The sequence below is a fragment of the Aethalodelphis obliquidens genome, unplaced genomic scaffold (genome assembly GCF_003676395.1).
Source record: "Aethalodelphis obliquidens isolate GAN/ISIS:26980383/991018 unplaced genomic scaffold, ASM367639v1 scaffold9, whole genome shotgun sequence".
NCBI lineage: Eukaryota > Metazoa > Chordata > Mammalia > Artiodactyla > Delphinidae > Aethalodelphis > Aethalodelphis obliquidens.
The window spans coordinates 43,835,989-43,846,005 of record NW_020837953.1 but is presented as its reverse complement, the minus strand read 5'-3'; positions in this window follow the sequence as shown (position 1 = coordinate 43,846,005).

The following is a 10,017-nucleotide window of genomic DNA, read 5'->3' as shown; positions in this document are numbered from 1 at the left end:
CTGTTACTGTAAAGGGCCAGATAAATATTTTAGGCTGTGTTCCGAGGAAATGGTTTATGGACACAGAATTTCATGTAATTGTTACTTGTCACAGACCCATTATTCTTCTTTTGATTTTCTAAAATGTGAAAACCTCTCTTAACTTGCAGACTACACAAAAACAGGCCGTGGGTTGGATTTGGCCCCCGGGCCACAGTTAGCAGATCGCTGCTCTAATCTGCTGGTCTCAACCTTGGGTGCACATTAGAACAGTCTGGGAAACTTGCAAATGTACCGATGCCCGAGCCCACCTGCGAAGATGCTGGTTTAATCGGTCTGGGTTGTCTCTGGGCTTCGTGCGTTTGCAAAGCGTCCAGGTGACTCTGATGTACACTGGGCCCGAGACCCTTCCCTCGCCCTGCTGACTGCGCAGGTACAGCTGCCGACAAACGGCCTACTATACCGCTCGCCACCTCGGTGACCTTAGGAAACTTAGTTAAGATCTCTGTGCCTTGATTTCTTTATCTGTAAAATAGGGATAATAAATCTTCCTTCATAGGGGTGCTGTGAGACGTAAACACAAAATCCTGGTCACATGCTTAGAACAGTGTCCGGCACATAATAAGCCCTCAGTGTTAGCTAATTTATTTTTAGGATGATTTTAGTAGGTGTTCTGTTTTTTGAGATAATCCGTCACATACCCAGAGATCACCATTCAGGCTCCTTTCCCAAGGCGTGTCCCCTGGAACACGGGGGCCGTGAGATGCTCCATTAGGAGAGAGGGGATGGGGTTCTGGGTCAAAGAGGTTCGGGAAACTGCTCTGGACTCAGCCCAAGGCAGCATGTACAGATTCTGGCCACTGAGGCAGAGCTGCAGGTGTCAGTGGCTTTGCAATAACAACAAGATCGGAGCTTTCTAAAAATACCCACCCCACCCCACCCCCCCGGGGCCGGGAAGAGCCGAGCGGGAGGCCAAGTGGAAACCAGTAGCTGCAGGGACGGTCACCTGTGACCCCTGCATTCCTCCTGCGGGAGTCTTCCAGCCACTCCCCAGAGATACCCACCGTTCCCATGAGGCTGCCTTTCTGGGATTTGTCTGGCGATGCCAAGAGGGGCTCCTGAGCCTGCTGGGAATGAGTGAAGGGTCAGAGGACGTGAGAGCCATGCCACGTGGGAAAGTGACAGCTTTACCTGCCCCTTGTGGAGTCACGGAGCCACGAGTCACCTCCCAGAGCCACGATCCCTTCCATCACTGAGAAGCTGCAAGTGGATGCTTCCTTCAAGCCATATTCAACACATCCAATAAAATCTGATGTCAGGATGGTGGGCATCAGCTCCCTGGAAGGGGATCTGCTTTGCAGCTGGAGAGACAGCGAACATATATGCAACCTGCAAGGAACATGTTTATAAAACAACAGAACAGCAGGGAAAAAATACATGCTGGAAGAGACGGCGGGAAGGGGCAGGAAGATCAAACCATTTAGGCTACTCATGGGGGGTTTCATGGGCTTGAAAGGTGCACCATGACCTTTGAGATGACCTTCACTCCTATGGGAGACAACAGGGTGTGTGCTGGGGAGGGGTGACAGGATTTGCCAATCTGAAGAGCCAGGGGCTTCCATTGCAGGGAGTGTATTTTCTGAATCCTAAGTCAGGATGGGTGGTCTGATGGAGGATAAGCCGCCTCTTCTGGAAGCAAGAGGCTTTCTGGTCCCTCCATCCTTTTTTGTTATTATTGCTGTTGCTGGGGCAAGGACTAGTGACTTTAATTGAGAAGCCAGCAAACGAGAAGATGGTGCGTGCGTGCCCCAAAGAACCATCTTGCCAGAGTTAGAATTCAGGCTCCTTTTATACGAAAAGGGGAGCGAGTAAAGTCAAACACTTCCTGGTTCCCATCAGCCTCCAGAAGGGATGTGTTAATTTCTTCCTCCCTGCAGTCATTCACAGATGGGCCTGGTCAGAATGTTTCTTGTGAGCTAAACAAAGGTATTTTAGCTTAATCCTCATTATCTGGGAAGCAGGGTTCCCAGAGATGGGCCATTGTGTACAATTTGAGCTTATAGGCAACATCCCTTTAGTGATGAACTTGTAATAGGATACAAAAGGCTCTTCCCTATTACAATTCCCCACGGTCAATGTCCATTCTACATTCTTGTGGGAAAAGGAACGAAGACCTGGGAGCTTGGCAGAAATGTGGGATCCCGGTCCCGCCGGGACCTGCTGAACCACGAGTTCTCCAGGCCGTGCTTGTGCACAATAAAGATTCAGAGACGTTGGCCGAGGATGCAGAGGGGGAGACAGGACTGTCAGACGGTCAGGGACATTTGGATGATTTGGGGGCGTTTGCATTCAGGTGTGAGTTGGCAAATCTGAGATCCAGTTTGCCTAGTTAGTAACCAGCAATGACCACCTCGCAGGCTCTGAGGCCCTGTCTCCCGGGCTGGAACTGGCCTTTACTTTTAGAGGAAATGAATTGAAGCACCTGGGCCTGGGGCCTCAGTCGTTGGGTTTTCTGACTCTTGGGAACTTCCCTGGGGGGGGGGGGGCTGTCGTTCCTCTTTAAGGTGTTGGGGCAGCAGGGGAGGGGGGAGGTGCTACGCCCTTGTAGTCCTGTGATGGCGTGTTGCATGCGCTCTCTTGAGCTGTAAATAAAGAGATGATGATTAATAAGCTGCCGTGTCGTCTCTCTCTGCCCCTCCAGAGATGTGCAGGCAGGGAGCACTGTCAGGGTGTTTGGAGGGGACTCTGAGCCTGGTATTTCTCCGGCTACTTACTCATTCACGCCACACCTTGGATTGAGCATTTGCTCAGGGCTGAGCAGTAAACAGGCAGACAGGGTCTCTGCCCTCACCTGGACTGCATCATGGTCCTTTAACCAGACCTCCTGGGTGGGAGTTTCATATTTTTCTCTCCCATTTTAGAGTTGGGGCAGCTAAGGTCCCACAGAGATTCCAAGGCTGGCCACATACAAGGCTGGCAGGCTCATCCCAGGCAGACTGCAGAGACAAGCAGATGCCAGCTAGGGCAGAACGCGGAAGAACAAAGCACCACCGCCTGAGGCCAGGCCTGGGCAGGCTCAGATGCCGTCTTGGGAAAGGGTGTGAACTGGCGACAGGCAGCCTGGCTTAGCACCAGGGAAGACGTCCCTTATCTCCAGCCAGCAGCTCCAGGCAGCACCACCCGGCTCTGCAGACCAGACCCCCCTAAGCCTATCTGATCAGAGCAAGGCTATGTCGTGGCTCTCAGCAGCTCTGCATCCTAAAGCCAAGGTAGGGTCCAGACTCTCCTGGGGGCCAGGGTAACCACAGGTGTGGGAAGCCCTTAAAGGCCTAGTGTACCTGTGGGGCTCTCCATGCCCAGGCACCACTGAGGGACTGGCTCCTACAGCCTGGACAGGGAAACCCCTCTAATGCAGGGTTTCCTATAACACGGGCCTGGGGTACCAGCATCAGGCTCCTCTGGGGAGCAGACCCAGGTTTCTGAGCCTACCCAGGCCTCTGACTCAGAATCTCCAGAGGTGGGCTTGGGAACCTGCATGTTTGATAACCACCCCTCTCATCCCCCAGGTCTGAGAACTACGGCACCAAACCTTCCTGAGAACTCACTTTCCTCCCTGCTTAGGCCCCAGGCAGCTGGCAAACCTCCCACTGGGGATGGGTCTCAGGAATCAAGCCCAGAAGGTCCCCCTTCATATAGGCATCGCAAGTCGCACCCTCTCTGTCCCAATTGCTCAACCTGGCCGTTGTAGTGCAAAAGCCCCCATAGACAACACGGAAATAGATGAGCACAAATGAATGAGCACGGCTGTATTCCAACAAACTTTATTTACACCAAAGGGCAGCGGCCTGGATCTGCCATTGGTCTGTAGTTTGCCAGCCCCTAGTCTATACTGCTGATCCCGGGGTCAGTGGTTGCAGAAAGCATGCTGGGCTTCTAAAAACCCCTTCTGTCGTGGGATGTCAACTCAAACCCATTTCTGCTAACGAGAGTCAGAGCAGTCTGAAGTGAAAAGTCAAGACCTGTTGAACCCGAGGCGACAGTCACTTTGATGCTTTTCCTGGCAGCATGGGTGCTGCCCCTCAGGGGATCAGGTGGCTGGATTGGGGGTGTCTCAGAGTTCTCCAGAGAAACAGAATAGAATATTTATATTTATGTATCTTGTTTTAAAAATTTATTTAATTTTGGCTGCACTGGGTCTTCGTTGCCGCTCGCAGGCTTTCTCTAGTTGCGGCGAGGGGGAGCTACTCTTCGTTGCAGTGTGCGGGCTTCTCATTGCTGTGGTTTCTCTTGCTGCCGAGCACGGGCTCTAGGCGCACAGGCTTCAGTAGTTGTGGCACGCGGGCTCCGTAGTTGTGGCTCGTGGGCTCTAGAGCACAGGCTCAGTAGTTGTGGCGCACGGACTTAGTTGCTCCGTGGCATGTGGGATCTTCCTGGAACCAGGGCTCGAACCCGTGTCCCCTGCATTGGCAGGTGGATCCTTAACCACTGCGCCACCAGGGAAGTCCCAATATATTTATGTATCTTTACGTGTCTATGTATTTATCTCTTCTTTATATATGTATTTGTATAAAGAGATATATTTTAAGGAATTGGCTCATGCTATTGTAGGGCCAGCAAGTCTGAAATCTGCAGGGCCAGCCAGCAGGCCAGAAGCTCAGGCAGAGGTTGATGTTGCACACTTGAGGTGTGCATTTCTTTTTTTTTTTTTTTTTGGTACGCGGGCCTCTCACTGTTGTGGCCTCTCCCGCTGCGGAGCACAGGCTCCGGACGCGCAGGCTCAGCGGCCATGGCTCACGGGCCCAGCCGCTCCGCGGCATGTGGGATCCTCCCGGACTGGGGCACGAACCCATGTCCCCTGCATCGGCAGGCGGACTCTCAACCACTGCGCCACCAGGGAAGCCCCAAGGTCACGTTTCTTGTTCCCTAAGACCGCAGTTTTTGCTCTGATGGCGTTCACCTGATTGGGTGAGGCCCACCCACATTCTGGCACGTCCACCTCCTTTACTTGAAGTCAACTGCTTGTCGATGTTGACCACATCTGCAAAATGCCTTCACAGCAGCACCTAGATCAGTGTGTGATTAAATCCTTGGGTACGACTGCCTGGCCAAGTTGACAGAGAAAACTCGCCATCACAGGAAGGCTCCTGGAGCTGGGCTCCCCAGCTCCAGATCTGGATCACAACACCTGGGGGTGTGGTAGCATTGTCTGTGGGGTGTCGCGAAGCACTGGGCTTCCACAGTCTGTTTGCTAGCCTTAGCGTCAGGTGGCAGCAGCGGCCACCATCTGTCACGTATGTGGGCATGGGGGCTTTGCTGTGCCCGGAGGAGTGTCTGGACGTGAAGTTCTGGTCGGGATGCATAGGGCGGGGTAGGGTGGTGTGAGTGGACCCATGTAAGCAAGTGGCTAACAGAGGTGCCCCTTCCCTTCATCACACCCCTCACAATGGTTTATCCCGAAACCCACCTGTTTGTGCCACTGGACCAGCCTCAGGACACCCGGGCTCCTTCCACACTGGTGACTGGTCAGAGCAGCAGGTTAGTCAGTTCTGCACATTGTGGTCCCGAACTGTCCCGCTGTGTTCCCAGCCTTGACCTTGTGTCAGCGCCCAGCACAGAGTGAAATCCAGGGTTAGAGAGGAAATGCATTCATCCAAGAAAACCCCGACCTCCGTTTATTGAGCTGAGTCCCCTGCATGGGGCACCCATCCTCTGGTGTAGCGGAAATTGTTAGAGCCCATTCTGCAGAGGAGGAAAACTAAGGCACTAAGAAACAAAGGCCACTTGTCCAAAGTGACACAGTTATTTAGTGGCAGTGCCAGGGACCCTACCCGAGCCTCTCTGAGTCTGAAACCTGATTATGTCCACCAACCCCACGTTCCTCTCAAAGGCCAGCAGTTCACTAAGCACCTACTGGGAGTGGGTCACCAATCCTCACCCCTGCCCCCAACCACACCACTCCGCCCATCACAGGACTGTGCAGCTCACCCAGGACCATCAAGGCTGCTGTCAGGGCCATCTGGCGGGGTGGGCAGGAGCTCTGCCGGCAGGTCCCAGCCCTGGGCTGCCTGAGCCGAAGGTCACGCACTCACCTTCAGGCCACCTCCTGGGGGACTCCTCAGAGAGGAAAGAGTTCGGGATTCCTCCCAGGGGCTTTCCAACTGGTGGAACCATGGAGGCACCCTGCCCAGCCCCACCACGGCGTCCTCATTCTTCTCTTATCTCTCCTGCCTGCCGCAGAGACTGAAGGCCATCGGCGGTGAGCCAGCGGCGGGCAGCGGGTGAAAGCAAACACCAAGATAAACCCCACTGCAGACAGGTATCTTGGGGGCCGCAGGCCTCAGCAGCCATAACTGGCCTTGTCTGGGTTTCTGAGCGATCATTAAGGCGCGGCCGGAGCCCTCAGATGCCTCCTTTGGAATTCCAACCTACCCGTGTGGAGAGATGGGAGGCCCGACAGAGGAGAGGAGGCAGCAGCCTGAACTCCGGACAGAACCGGGACAGAGGGACAGAACCGGCACAGGCAGGGGGAGGCGAGAGGCAGTCAGCACACATTTAGTGACGGCCTGGGAGCTCACTCGTGCGTGTGCGTGCGCGCACACACACACATGCACACACACGGTGACATGAGAGGATTGCTGGATTGGGAGTTTGGGATTCGCAGATGCAAATCCCTATATACAGGATGGATGAACAAGAAGCTCCTACTGCAGAGCACAGGGAACTATACTCAATATGCTATGATAAACCATAATAGAAAAGAACGTGAAAAAGAATGTGTATATATATATAACTGAACATATAATTGAATCACTTTGCTGTACAGCAGAAATTAACACAACATTGTACATCAACTATACTTCAATAAAAATAGAGAGGATTGCTGGAGTACGGATGAAGAAAATGCCACAGGACAGAGAATTAGAGTGCAGGGGGGGGCTGGCTTTGTCCTCGGCAACCTCCACTTCTGTCGCTTTCTTTCTGGCTGGTGTCTAACACTACCACTGTTTCCTGGGACACGGCAGGGCACAGGCAATTTCCTTTCTGCCTTTTCCACGCTCACCAAGGGGTCCACGGGGCATTCCGATGGGTTCTCTGATGCCTGACTTGAGCACACCGGCCTCTGGAGGGACAGGGTAATATCACTAAGTGTTCGGTGAGGCCGTCCCAGGATGGGGCTCACCCAGCAGTGATTTTCATAGGACCCTGATGAGGCGGCAAAGCAACAGGAACATTAGGAATTATTGGCTGCGTTTTAAGGCTCAAGGAGGAGTATTTGAGAAGCCTGACTGTGGCCTATAAAAGTCAGCGGTGGACGCTGCCGTCAGTTCCAATTCTGTGTCAGCGGGACAAGTATTTCAGAATCAGCGCCCCCCCCCCCCGCTTTTGACCAGTCACACACACAAATGCCTCTCTGGAGAGGGGGCTCTCACACCTCCCAGCAATGTCCACGCTCCTCCAGAAAACCCAGGAAGAGGAAAGGAGCAGAATCGCCCACCCGAATGCCCCCCGGGCATGTGCTTCCGCGGGATCACATCCCTTGCCCAGCTCCGAGTGAATGATGTGTGGACACGGCCGATCTCACTGACAAGTCATAATGATCTCCGATACTTTCAGAATTTTGGCATCAACCAGAGAACGGGCCGCAGGATCTGAGAGCCTAAGAGAGATGCCCCGACTCTAACCCTACAGGGTTCCACTCGGTTCCTTCACTTCTGCTCCTCCTTTCCTGCTGCCTTTGCTCAGAAAGAGAAAAGATCACATCCTCAGATACAAGGAACAACCCTGACCAACAACACCCAGGCTTTCCCCCATCCTGCCAGACCTTAGACCAAGAAACACAGAGCCAGTGTGTCTGGGTCAAGCCAAGAAGCACTGGAGGAAAGGTCTCCAGATCGAATCCCGATCCAGCACGAATCCTGGTGGCACCCAGGGTCCACGGCTCTGCCTTCTAGGCCCCTCTCTGATGAGCTTCCTATGGAGAGCCTGCTCTCTCACAGGTGCCTGTGACTTTCAGACGGTGTTTGGGTTATTTTCTCTGCTCTGTTTCTTCCAGTTTGATGTACCCACTCAGGGAAGGAAGTGGCCGGATCACATCAGAATTGTTGGGTGTCTAGTACACTGTGGACCAAAGGACAGTTGGAAATCATTTCAAAGCCTTTTCATATTCAGTGCCTCCTTTGTGCCTCACACTGCCTGGGGACTGACTATCACTGTCCCCATTTTCTAGATGCAGAAAAAAATTCAGAGAGATTAAGCAACTAACCCAAGGTCACATAGATACAGAGTGGCAGTGCTGAGGGGGTCAAGGTTGGGAAGGCGGCAGCATGCTGAAACACTGAGGTCCATCTCCCAGGCTTTGCTCATAGGAAAGGGCTATGGGCGTCTTCTCCCCATCCAAGGGGCCTTTCTCTGCTGCTCCAATTCAGCAGGCGTTTATCAGGGGCCAGGAGATCCCGAGAGACCCTGGAAGATGCTGTGGTTTTTTCATAGTAGCATGGCAGCTATTTGCTCACTGAGCATTTACAAAGTGCCAGGAGCTGTGCCAGGCATGCTGTGTAAACTATCTCACAGGATCCCCACCATCACCCTGAGCTTTAAGATCACTCTGCTAGGAGGAGGCGAGGCAGAGCAGGGATCCAAATAATATCTTTATCTGAAGGACACAAGCAACTATGGGGAAGAAACGGCAGTGGTTGCTTCATCGGCCATTTGCATAACCAACAACATTGACTGAGTGGCTTCCAGGGCAGAACCTGGACTATATTAGTGGCACCCTGAGGACAAGCGGAGAGTTGGGTGGCAGGTCTTCCCTGGTGCCCGTGATGGGAGGAAGTGGTGCACACGTACTGGTTCAGCTGGTGTATTCCCTGAGCTCCTGCTATGCACCAGGCGAGTGTCAAGGTTGCAAGCCCCTCCTAGGGCTTGCAGTCTGGATGGGGGGACAGACAATAAACAAGGTGACAAGTAAACTGATAGGGCAACACCGTCACGTATTGATAAGTGCTACGAAGAAAAAATAGGACGGCACCACGGCCTTGGAAACGGTTTGACGATTTCTTAAAAATTTAAGTATACACGTGCCGTGTGGTCCAGCCATTCCATTCCTAGATATTCACCCAAGTAGGTGTTCAATAACTATTCCCTTAATGACTGAATGAATAAATGAATGAATCTATTCTGCATGTCAGTTTTTTGTTTTGTTTTCAATTATGGTAAAAAAAAGTACATAACATAAAATTTACCATCCCAACCATTTTAAAGTGTACACTTCAGTAATGTCAAGTACATTCACATTGTTGTGTGATGTCATTTTCTTTGTTGAAGGTATGAAGATAAAACTCGGCTGAGACAGACAGGATTGGTGAGGGACATGAAAAATTTAAACTTGACTTCCAGAAGTATACTCCCTAAAAATATGACCCCAAAGCCTTGTGGGATGTGCCTTGTGGGGGTCCCCTTGTCTTTCCACAGTCAGGATAGATCATGGCAGGAACTCTGGCTTTAAGAACAGTTTCACTTTCCTTTTTCCCTGTGGGCTCCCTCCCCACCCCTGCTGGGTCTGCTCGCACTCTGCCCCACCCCCATCCCAGAGTGCCTCTGGCCCCAGCTGGTCGGGGTGAATGCAGTGTCACTGTGTGAGCTGCAGGGACATTCCACAGGCCCAGCCTTGTGCTTCATCTGGCTCCAATCTGTCTTCCCCTCCTTGTCTTGCTTCATCCTTTGCATCTCAGCCTGGGCTGTATTTTCCTGTGACGTGGGCTGTGGAGCTGAGTGGCTGAACGTCACAGCCGTGGAACCAGACCTCCTTGGTCCCCAGCCCAGTTTCATACCAACTAGTGATGTGCCTTTGGGCAAGTGTCTTAACTTCTCTTAGCCTCGGTCATCTTACTGTAAATCAGGAGGAGAATGGCACCTACACCACAGCAGTTGTTGTGAACATTTACTATGAGCACTTTTCACACTGTCTGCCACAAAATAGTACTTAATAAATGTCAGCGCTAATCCCAGGAGTTGTTTTGCATTTTCTCCTTAGGAGGT